At 45.3% G+C, this 10144-nt stretch overlaps 1 pseudogene; it reads right to left on the minus strand.

The window, feature by feature from the left end:
• Nucleotides 1-5699: 5699 nt before the first annotated feature.
• LOC101430984 (calcium-activated potassium channel subunit alpha-1 pseudogene) lies at nt 5700-7547 on the minus strand (annotated as a pseudogene).
• Nucleotides 7548-10144: the final 2597 nt, after the last annotated feature.

Consider the following 10144-nt stretch of genomic DNA (forward strand, 5'->3'; position numbering starts at 1 on the left):
AAGATCTGCCAATTTTTCTGTGTATACTTTCCAGTTCTTCTTTGTGCTCATCCAATGTCTTCTTAGTATCCTTAATCTCTTTAGCCATCTCACTGAATTTATTAAGGAGATTTGTTTGACCATCTATGATTTAGAGTCCTCAGCTCCTTTATGTCATCTGGAGGCTTATCTTGTTCCTTTAACTAGGCCATCACTTCCTGTTTCTTGGTGTGGATTGTAATTTTTTGTTGGCATCTGGCTTACTAGAGTGTTTATTCTGGGTGGAGTTTTTCTCTGTAGTTTAGGGCTTCCTTCCCTTTCTCCCTCGCTGGTTGTGCAGTAGGATCCAAGGATATAGTTGGTGCTATAACCTGTGGAGGCTCAAGCTGCCCTCATTGTGCCAGGGGCCAATGAAGCTTCTCCCAACTTTCTCCTTTGCCAGGGATAGAACAGAGACACAGCTATGTGTAATAATCCAAAGAATGAAGGCCTAGGCTATAGGTTAGAGAGAGAATGCCCAGAGAGAATGATGAGGTTTCACACCCCTTTCTCCCGTCTGGGACAGGGATTGAGCTGCAGGTGTGGGCAGCAATTTATGCAGTGTGGGTCCAAGATGACCTCAGTTGCCCCAGTAGACTTCTGATTATTCAGTCTGTGGTGCCAAATGTACCTCAGTTACCTGGATAGGCTGGTGCAGGGCCCGCCAGCCTCCTACCTGTCAGAGGTGGGGTTGAAGCCTAGGCTAGGGCTGTAGGCCAATCTGGGTGAAAGAAACCAATTCATACTGTGACTATAATTTTCAGTCCTGGTTTCCCCTTTGGCTAGGGGTGGAGTCAAAATGGCAGCCACTGGCCTCTTTCCAACTTGGACAGATTCACACCCTAGCTGTTCCTAGGGTTATTCCTTAGCCAGTTGAGTCTTCTAATCAGTAGCCAAATCATGGTCAACTGTCTCCTCCTCCCCTGTTTTTGGGAAATGGAGCTTCCAATTCCAGCCACAGAATAGCTCCTGGGGCAGCTTGTGCTGCCAAAGTAGGACAATCACTAGCCTCTGTGTCTTGGCCAGTAATTTCCTGGAGAGCCTGGCATAGGTCTCCCTTAGTTTCTTCCCTGCTGGATGTGGCACTAAGGCCTAGGCTAGAACTGCAATCTGATCTGGGTTGAAAGAAGGTGGTCCCCACAAGCACTGTGATTTTCAGTCTGCCCTGCTTCCCCTTGTGCCAGGCATGGAGTTAAGATGGCAGCTCTGGGCCTCTTTCAGACTTCGACAGGCTTAAACTTTAGCTGGTTTCAGGATTATGCTTTAGCCTGCTGAATTTACTCACTAGTAGCTGAAGTTGGTGCCCAACCATCTCTTCCTTCCCCTTTTTTGGGAAGTGGAGCTTTCAATTCCATCTGTGGAACAGTTCCTGATGTGGCTTGTGCCTCCAGTGGAGGATGGGCACTGGCCTTTGTGGTGTGGAGCACTCTACTTAAGAATCTTTTCCGCAGATGGGCAGTCTCCTCCCTCCATTCCTTCAAGGATGTGGCAGGATGCTCTTCTGGTCTCCTGGAGCCCCCAAACAGATGCTTCAGCTAGCTCCAGATAGCTCTGGTTGTTTACTAACTGCCCTGCAGCAGGAACTGACTCTACGAACTCCTTACTCTGCCACCATCTTGCTGGTTGTCATAAGCATGATATTTTTAGAGTAAAAGAGCAGAAGAGAAGTTCAGAAGTTTTGTTATGTGTTATTAATTTAAACCTCAGTTGCCTTTTATTTTATTTTTTATAAGGGACTAACTTCAATACACCAATTTCAAGGAATTTCTGGAATTAGTCTTGAAAGGCAGAATAGTGTGGTATTTATGAATACATATTCTGAAGCCTGACTGTGTTATACAAATCCTGGCTCTTCTCTACTAATTATATAACCCAGTGCGGTCACCCCTCGGGCTGAAGTGTGGTTTGCTGGCCTGGCAGGGGAGCGGCCGCGGTAGGCCTAATTCCGCTGCCCCCATAATAGGGTGGCTGGTCGGACTCACCGCCACCCCTGAAGGAAGCTCGGCATGGGCGCAGAGTGCCCTCGGGTCTCCCCTTCTCGGCAGCCATGCTTCCACGGCCGCCCCTCCTCCCAGATGGCGCCACCGGATGCCTTGTGGGGCGGCACCCTTCTTCTTCCTTCTGCCCTTTTCCCCTCCCCCGACAGCAACAACAGCCAGGTGTGGGCGGAAAAATCCAGCCCGCCCTTTTCCCCTCCCCCGACAGCAGCAACAGCCAGGTGTGGGCGGAAAAATCCAGCCCACCCTTTTCCCTCCCCCGACAGCAGCAACAGCCAGGCGTGGGCGGAAAAATCCAGTCTGCCCTCCACCCCAGCAACAGCAGCCACCAATCCCTAAACCCTGCCCCTTCCCCCAGCAACAGCGACAGCCAATCCCTAACCACCACCCCTCCCCCGTCCAGTACCGCCCACTGACCTTTCGCCAGCAACCAATCAGAACAGGGCGTGGCTTCGACCAATCAGCCTTCCCCAGCCCCTATAAAACTGTTGCCTCTCCCTCAGTAAAGTGGACTTGCGTGTTTACCTTGTCTCCGCGGTAGTTCTTCTGCCGTGCGCCCTCCAGTCCTGAGAGCCCCCGACAAGGGCCTGGCCTCCCTTGTCCCCAGTTCGTCGCCTGCTTCTCCGGGCGACCCCTTCGTCGCCTGCTTCTCCGGGCGACCCCTTCGTCGCCGGCTTCGCCGAGCGACCCCGTCAGCCGAACTGCGCAACCCCTTGTGAGACCGATCCCTCGTCTGCTGCCGGACCGACCCCTCGTCCCAAGTGGGACCGACCCTTCGTCCCAAGCGGGACTGACCCCTCGTCCAGAGCTGGACCGACCCCTCGTCCGCAGCCAGACCCCACCTCTACCGACCGAGCAAACCGTCGCAACCCAGAGCCAATTACTAGACCTCTCTTCCTCAGTCACTTCATATTTAAACTAGAAGTTATAATACTTCCACTTTAGGAGCATTTAGTTTCCTAGCTGTTAAAGAAAATACCATACAATAGGTTGACTTAACAACAGGAACTTATTGACTCATGATTTCAGAGGCTAGAAGGCTTGCTTCTTCCCTGGGTCAGTATTTTCTGGCTGTCCAGTCATCTTTGGGGTCCCTTGGCTTTCCATAACATGGCAATACACAAGGAGGTATCTTCTCTTTTCTCTTCCAGTGGCATTGACTTCCAGCTTCTGTCTGCTACCCATGGCTTCTCTCTTTGTCTGACTTTCAGTGTGCTTAAAAAAGACTCCAGATTAAAACCCAACCTTATTCAGTTGGGTCAATCCTTAACTGAAGTAACATCTTGAAAATACCTTATTTAAAATGGGTCCACACCCACCATGGACATGTTCTAACTGTGGTACACAATTCAGTCCCCAACACTTACCTTAGATTTACTAAGGATTAAATGAATTAATATTGGAATATAGTTAGAATAACCTTTGCTATGTATTAGGGGATGAAAAATAATAGCAATTTGCATTTATATATATTTTTGGATTCCAAAGTATGTAATATAGGCCTTTAGATAGAATCAAGAAGGTACATTCACATATAAGTTACAAATAATAAATGGCAGGATACCTTCTTTGGTGTAATTAAAAGCTGCTGAAACAGAGACATCTGGTAGAATACATTTTTCCTTCTTCTGAAAAAAAAAAAAAAACTACCCTAAAAGTTCTTTCTAAAACCAACTTTCTTTTAAAAAGTTCCTTCAAATCCCAGTTATCCACTCGCCTATCTTCACTATGGCAGATTGAATATTTTTTGAATCCCAGAAGAGAAAGATTATGTTTTGTAAACTTATCTATTCCTGTGGGTATGATACCCTTTGATGCCATTAAATTTGGTTGAGGGTCCTTTGATTAGATTATTTGATAATATCAATTTAGAGCTTTTGATTGGTCTATGTTAATGCTGCTTGAAATGGCTTGGATCATCGTCCTCTGGCTGGGATTGATATAAATGGAGACAAAGAGAGAGACAGACACAAATACAAATAAAGGAAGCCAACATACTTGATCCTGCCATATAAGAGAAAGGACTCCAGTTTTGCCCACAGCTGAGCTGCAAGGAGAAAAACCCCTGAGAGTCTCAAAGATCTGAGGCTCAGGGAGAAATGAGCCATATGTCAGATAGCTAACAGCTGAACTCAAGGAGAAAATGGAGCCACTGGGACTGAGAGAGGAGGCCAGTAAGAGACAAGACTTATGGAAGTTTGCCTACAGCTGAAGAAAGACAGAGACCACAGCAGAGATTGGTGACCATCTTGCGTCACCAAGGGGCAGCTGACTGTGGTGATAAAGCACCTTTTATGAAGCCTTCGGTTGGCCTTTTTCACAGCCTTGGAATTGTAAGCTTTTTTCCAAATATATCCCCTTTAAAGAAGCCAACCCCTTCTGGTAATTTGCATCAGCAGCCCTTTGGCAAACTAAAACATTCACTTACCTGAAAGTTGCTCCAACCAAGATCCAAACTGGAAAATTTGTGCTTCAACTCAAACCCATTGACTTACAAAATGAAAAGCCAGAGTAGAGTATTACTGAGTCTCTGATTTTATAGAAGAGAAAATTGAGACCAAAAAGATTAAAGGAGACTCATCTAAGTTCAGAAGGCTAACTTTGACACATCAGAGCAATGCATGGGAATTGATTTTGGGAAGTTCAATCCATTAACATTCAATGCTATTATTGTATAATCATTACTATTGCATCCATTTTACCATTTGGCTTTCATTATCATATCTTACTATTGTCTGTCTTTTTATCCTTTAAGTTACCCTTACTAACAATATTCATTTGCACATTCTCTGAGTCTCCAGCCCTCATTTTTTTCCTTTCATGATGTAGCACTCCCTTTAGCATCTCTTGCAAATCTGGCTTTTTGATGACATACTCCCTCAGTTCAGTTCTGGAAAGACTTTAAACCCATTTTCATTTTTTGAAGGTCAGTTTTGCTGGTTAAAGACTTTTTGGCTGGCAGTTTTTCTCTTTCACTACCTTAAATACATCATACCACTTCTTACCTTCATGGTTTCTGATGAGAGATTAACACTTAGTTTTATTGAGGTTCCCTTGCATGTGATGCATTGCTTTTCACTTGCTGCTTTCAGAATCCTATCCTTATTTTTAGTCCTTGTCATTCTGAATAGTAGATGTCTTGAAATAGGCCTAATTGGATTTATTTTGTTTGTCATGCATTGTCCTTCTTGGATATTGATATTTATGTCTTTGATAAGGATTGGGAAAGTTTTGGGTCATTATTTTCTCAAATATTCTTTCTGTTCCTTTTCCATTCTCATCCCCATTCTGGGACACTGATTACATGTATGTTTGTGTGTTTTGCTTTGTCATTCAATTCTCTGAGGCCCTATTCCATTTTTTCCATTCTTTTCTCTTTCTGTTCTCCTGTCTTTTCAAGGTCAGATGTTCTGTCTTCGATTTCACTAATTCTGTCTTCCACTGATTGAAATCTGCTGTTATATGCTTCTGATGCATACTTTTTGTTGTTGTGTTCAAGGGTTTTATGGTGGTGAAATAAAAATGACAACCACATGCACACTATCATACATATGCAAAATATGTGTAAAAAAAGGAGGGTGGAGAAAACTACAAGGGAAAACAGGGAAGTTACTGTTGGAAACACCAACTGGGAAGATGAGTGGCAGATAACAGTTTCACCAATGTTAGCAGTGGATACAAATATCAAAGCCACTCTTCCTGCACATACTTCTGTTTGTCCTGGGACTCCCTGAACTTGGGGCAGTGCTGTCCATTTGCCGTGGATGGGATGGAATGGATGGAAGAGCTCTTCTTGCTGGAGGATTGGGATGAGTGAGAGGAAAGGGAGAGGCTGGCTCAGGACTGGCTGGCATTGTGGTCAAACTGCATTAAGCAGAAGATCAGGTCTGTCGGCAAGAGCTCAAACTCGTATGGGGGGTTAGCGATCATGTACCTCTTTGTGCACTGACTGGGAGTGCTGAGGTGGGCATCCCTCAGCTGGTAAATTCCAAAACAAAGCATATTATATGTTTTCAGAGCTTTGCAGAACAGATCACCATAACCACCACCATCACCCTTGTCTGCAAAGGGACCATCCAGCAGGGCTAATTGGGCCATGCAGCAGCGGTCCCAATTGGCCTGTGTCTGGGGGGAGGGGCTGTAGCCCTCTCGAAGTGCATTCTCCTTGGCAATCAGAGCCTCGAGCTCTGGCATGGCTCCTCCTGTCAACAGGTCCATATGAAGGTAAGGATATTGTCATTGAAGTAGGTTGTACTCATGAAGGAGTCCAGGACACTGACAGCAAATGCTGTCCCACAGGCAAATGGCTATGTGTGGTACAGTTCTGAGTCAGAGTCATCATCATCATCTTGGACCAAAAACTGAACATTAGTATCATTCACTAGTTCTCTGATGATGGGGATGTTGACCCCAGTTATGATGGACAGCTGATGTAGCATCCCATGCACTGGGCTGTTGTCTGGAGAGGATCTGTCCATTCCTGGAGATGTGAACCCTTGGGAATTAGCCTGCAAGACCCTGATGCTGTCATCAAACTGCATAGATTTGATGTTGAGTGACACCAAGGTGCACTCCTTGTCCTGCAGTTAAGTATCATCGATATTATTCTGATTGGCTGACAGGATAACACACATGTCACAGAGGTTGATGTTGATGGCCCTTAAATCAGCCTGACTTAATGGTATACCTGGCAATATGGACTCTTTGGGGAAGTTATGCAGTGTCTCCCATTCCTGTTTGAGGTACTCAATAGAGCCCACAAACACAATGTGCTTGAGCTCATGGTAAGGCTAATTGCTGGCACTGAGCAGCATCACCAGGTTCTGGAGGCCAATCAGGGCTGAGATGACATTGCCAAAGATACAGACCACAATGTGGCCACTCAGAATGGTCATGGCAGCTTCGCTTTGAGTTAGAATGACTTTCTCGATCTCCTTGGGTGCGCACCAGTGGAACATCCCGGTAGAGTAGTACTTCATGTTGGAGTTCATGTTGTCAATCTGATCATTGCCAGGAATCAACAAGAGGTCATACCTCATCAGCTTGGGAGAGGAGATGGGCAAGTTCTGCATGCCTCCGTTCTGCTGCTTTTTTTTTTTTTTTTTTTTTTTTGGTGACAGTGTGGACGGCTGCTCATCTTCAAGCCGTTTGCCACTGCATTTTTTTATTCTTTTGGGATCTATGATGTCATCATTACAGGCCTTGCAGTAAAAAAATGCCCTTTTAACTTATTTGACATCACTTGTGATGAAAAATCCTAAAGTACTTTCTTGGATCTTAAGGTGGTTTCCAGGATTAATTAAAATACGGCTCTTTCAGTTGGTGGGCTTGTACTCAGTGGCTATCATTAGGAGCTTGAGTTTCACAAAACAGCTCACAAACAGTAGGGAAGGACAGATCCACAAAGGCAGTGGAGAGATATTCTGTGTACATTTCACTGGAGACACCTTCCAAGTAGTATTTCTGTCACGTGTCTTCCTCAATCTTTATGAATGACCTCATGGAGAAGAGGTTGGTGAACATCTGATGCATATTTTAATATCATCCATTGTGTCTTTCATTCCCATAAGCTTTGTTACTTTTCTTTACAGATTTTCAAATCGTTCTTTATGTTCACCCATTGTTTTCTTAACATCCTTTATCTCTTTAGTCATATTTTCCTTCAACCACTTGAATTGATTTAGGAGATTTAAGTGATTATCATTGATTAGTTGACTTAAATCCTATGTCTCATCAGGATTGTTGTTTTTTTGTCTGGGTCATCTCTTCCTGTTTCTTAATATGGTTTGTAATTTTTTGTTTATGCCCAAACATCTGAATATGCTGATGACTTTACTCTGTTGGCAATTTCTCTTTCTTGCCTAGTGATTTTATTTTATGGCTCTTTTTTGCTTTTGGTTCAACTTATTCTAAGTCTTTAAAATTGCCCAGCTTAAGTTATCAAAATAGGTTCAGGAACTCACTAATGGGCACATTGGTGTTGGATGAAATAAAAAAGAAGCAGTTTTTCTCCTTGCAGTTTCCCAGGTGGCCAGCAGAAAATGCTCTTTGGCAATTCTTTCCATGGAGGGGTCTCTTTCAATCTCCACTTGCCTTTGATTCTGGTCTGGGCAGAGCCAAGATTCAAAGTGAGCTCTGCTGGCCAAACTCATTGAAGGTAAACCGCCCACCCTCTGCTGCACTTTCACTCTTCCCAGGGAGGAAGACTTCTGTTCCCCTGTCAGTTGACTGCAGTGTGCCATGGGTTTTATCCAGGCTGTTTGCTTTGAAAGTAGGGGTGGTTACTATTCCAGGCCATGGGGGAGTAGTAACTCATTGACTTCCTTTTGGCTTCTTTAAAAATATAAACCCTTGATTACCCATATGAATTTACCCTATATTATTATGGTTTGACAAGGAGAAGAAAATATGAGGAGTGGGGTGGTAATTCAAGTATGTATATTAGAATATAGTAAGTTGAAAGTGATCTCTTTGTATCATCTTTACAGAGAGCTCATTCAGAATTAAGATGACTCAAATGACTTCACCAGGATCTCTAATAATACTAATATCATGCTTAATATGCTCAAATAGGAACAGTAAAACTGGTTATTCTTTGTTGGATCTTTAGAGATGACACATTTTTCAGTATTTCTTTGGATAGGGAATTTTAACTGCTGCCCAGGTCACACTAGAATAAAATGAGAATGAGAAAATCCACCAGAGATTCACTTTTCTCATAAGGCATATAGCTTCACTTCAGGCCATCTCAGAGCAGTGAGCTATCACTAATAATCAAAACTTGGAGCAGAAATATAATGACCTCAGCCTTTCCAAATTTAGTAGACTTTAATGAGATATTTGTACAATAATTTACTGCCAAAGATAATTCACAGCCCACATAGTTCTACTTGACGTATATCCTTCAATCCCTGGAAAATTATCACTTTGTTCTTTAGCTTTAATTTGCTGGCAGGAGAGAAGGATTAAAGATATTGGTATACATCCTTTGCAGCTGTATCAATATTTTTTTAACCCAGATGCACATAAAGATTTCATCAGAACACAAAAACCTCTTGTTCAAAAGCACTGAGAAGACATTCTTTGAGCTTTTTATAAAGGGCATTTACTTGTAATAGAAGCCTGCATTTACCAGGCTGTCCATAAAGCATAAGTTACTTCCCTCACCAAAGCCTGTTGCCACATGTTGGCGCAAGATGGCTACTGATATCTGTGAGGGCTCAGGCTTCCTGGGTCCCTCTCTTCCTGTAGCTTTTTTCTCTCTGGGCTCAGGTCCTCTGCTATCTCCACAAGGCCAGCTCTTTCTTTTCATGGACCTTTCTCTCTTTCCTCATGACTGAGCTGTTCTGTGTGCTTACTTCCCAGGACTCCAGCTCAAGACTCCAACCTCCCTTCTCTGTGGTGCAATGCAAAGAAATGACTTGCTCTAGTTCTAACTGCGGCGGCTTGCTCGGTCGGTAGAGGTGGGGTCTGGCTGCGGACGAGGGGTCGGTCCAGCTCTGGACGAGGGGTCGGTCCCGCTTGGGACGAGGGGTCGGTCCCACTTGGGATGAGGGGTCGGTCCGGCAGCAGACGAGGGATCGGTCTCACAAGGGGTTGCGCGGTTCGGCTGACGGGGTCGCCCGGCGAAGCCGGCGACGAAGGGGTCGCCCGGAGAAGCAGGCGATGAACTGGGGACAAGGGAGGCCAGGCCCTTGTCGGGGGCTCTCAGGACTGGAGGGCGCACGGCAGAAGAACTACCGCGGAGACAAGGTAAACACGCAAGTCCACTTTACTGAGGGAGAGGCAACAGTTTTATAGGGGCTGGGGAAGGCTGATTGGTCGAAGCCATGCCCTGTTCTGATTGGTTGCCGGTGAAAGGTCAGTGGGCGGTACTGGACGGGGGAGGGGTGGTGGTTAGGGATTGGCTGTCGCTGTAGCTGGGGGAAGGGGCAGGGTTTAGGGATTGGTGGCTGCTGTTGCTGGGGTGGAGGGCAGACTTGAGTTTCCCGCCCACGCCTGGCTGTTGCTGCTGTCGGGGGAAGGGAAAAGAGCGGGCTGGATTTTTCCACCCACGCCTGGCTGTTGCTGCTGTCGGGGGAGGGGAAAAGGGCAGACTGGAATTTTCTGCCCTGCGCCTGCGCAGGGAG

Source organism: Dasypus novemcinctus, chromosome 2 (assembly GCF_030445035.2).
Source record: "Dasypus novemcinctus isolate mDasNov1 chromosome 2, mDasNov1.1.hap2, whole genome shotgun sequence".
In the NCBI taxonomy this organism is placed as follows: Eukaryota; Metazoa; Chordata; class Mammalia; order Cingulata; family Dasypodidae; genus Dasypus; species Dasypus novemcinctus.